Consider the following 2,014-nt stretch of genomic DNA (forward strand, 5'->3'; position numbering starts at 1 on the left):
AAAAAAAAAAAAAAAAAAAAAAAGAAAGAAAGAAAAAGAAAAAGAAAGAAAGAAATTAATTCAGATTTGGAGAGTTGCTGGGGCTTGGCCTCCTAGGTCCACTTTTCTGTATGCAGAGCGTAGTACTCCCTTCACCACCCGGCTAGAGAATGTGCGTAACCGCAGAGATAATATGCAAGCTTGAAAAGAGAACTGGTTACAGATAAAGAGCCGATGAGCTAACCTACGGGACAGGAAGTGAGCTGGAGGACACTAGATTAGGCCAGGCTTAGGAGGTGAAGGAGGGTATCCTGAGGCCAGATGACCACCACCCAAGTGCAAGGTCAGAGGGGACATTCTTGCATTCCTCAAAGTCATTTCTCTTTCCCGGATCCCCTCCTTGAAGCATATCAGCCGCCTAGCATTCCTCTCTCAATTCATACTTGGGATGACCCGTTGACGTCAGCATCCCTATTCCCATTTTAGATGAGGAAACTGAGGCAGCATGTGGCAGGGCTAGGATTCAATTCCAGGTTCCACGTGTCTAGAGCACCTAAGCAGTCTTGCAGAGAAACTTGCAGGATAAGCTGAACATTTCATCCGTGCCCAAAGCAGTCCATGGAGAACAGGGCTGGAGCAGACACTCTCATCCTTGCAGGGGTTTGGGGGTTGTTTCCAGGTGCATAATGGGGCAGACTGATTGGGGCTGTTTGGAGAGGTGAGAAAGAGCTGGCAGTGCAGGCTAGGGGGGTGTCTGGGGTTAGGGACAGAGGGCTTCAAGCAGGAAGGGACTTTGAGAGAAAGATTCGCAGGCAGCAGACAGGGAGAGACTGCATCTGGGTGAAAAAATCACTTGGCACAGGTGCAGAACAGGCTCCCAGGGGTCTTCACCAAAGGTTTGAACTCTGTATTCAAAACCATTCGTCCCACAAAAAGAACCTTGTGTTGGGAATCCAGAAACACCTAACTTCTTGTCCACTGACTTACTGCTTGACCTTGACCATGTCACTGGGCCTCAGTTTCTCCATCTGTGAAGTGGGAATAATGACCCCTCCCATGACCTAGGATTGCATTCTGGCTCAGGTGAAAAGGCAGAGGAGGAAATGCTTTGGAAACTGTAAATGCACTGGATGGTTGTTGGCAGTGTTTCCCTTATTAAGGACATTGAAATGAATGGAGCCATCATTTCCCCTCTATGGGCTGGAAGTCTATAAGGACAGAAGAGTTATGAGCTTGAACAGCATGAATATGAGCAGAAACCAAATGCTGCATTGACAATCAAGAGAAAGAGCTACGGGAGCTCTCACAGGAGGAAGTTTCCTTCTAGCTTATGGGGAAGGAAGGACCTGTGCAGACATCCTGGAAGTGCAGGTGCTGGAGGAGGAAATAGTAATAACAGCAATGACAACAAAGTAGTGAGCATTGTGCAAATGCTTTGCATAGAGTATCTCATTTCCTCCTCATAAAAACCCTAAGAGGTTGAGGGTTTTACAGATGAGGCTCAGGAAGCTTCCATCATCTGCCCAAGATCACACAGCTGATAAGCAGTAACCCTGGAAAACCCAAGCCTAAACTCCAAAGCTAAACTATTTTTTTTTTTTTTTTTTTGAGATGGCGTTTTGCACTTGTTGCCCAGGCTGGAGTGCAGTGGCGCAATCTCAGCTCACTGCAACCTCCGCCTCCCAGGTTCAAGCGATTCTCCTGCCTCAGTCTCACAAGTAGCTGGGATTACAGACATGCACCACAACGCCTGACTAATTTTGTATTTTTAGTAGAGATGGGGTTTCACCATGGCTGGTCTCGAACTCCCAAACCCAGGCAATCCGCCCACCTTGGCCTCCCAAAGTGCTGGGATTACAGATGTGAGCCACCACACTCATCCCCTTCTATTTTTTTGAATAGAGACAGGGTTTCACCATGCTGCCAGGCTGGTCTTGAACACCTGACCTCAGGTGATCTGTCCCTCGGCCTCCCAAAATGCTTGGATTACAGGAGTAAGCCACCATGCCTGGCCTTTTTTTTTTTTTTTTTTTTT

This window comes from Cebus imitator, unplaced genomic scaffold (genome assembly GCF_001604975.1).
Source record: "Cebus imitator isolate Cc_AM_T3 unplaced genomic scaffold, Cebus_imitator-1.0 Scaffold538, whole genome shotgun sequence".
Lineage (NCBI taxonomy): Eukaryota > Metazoa > Chordata > Mammalia > Primates > Cebidae > Cebus > Cebus imitator.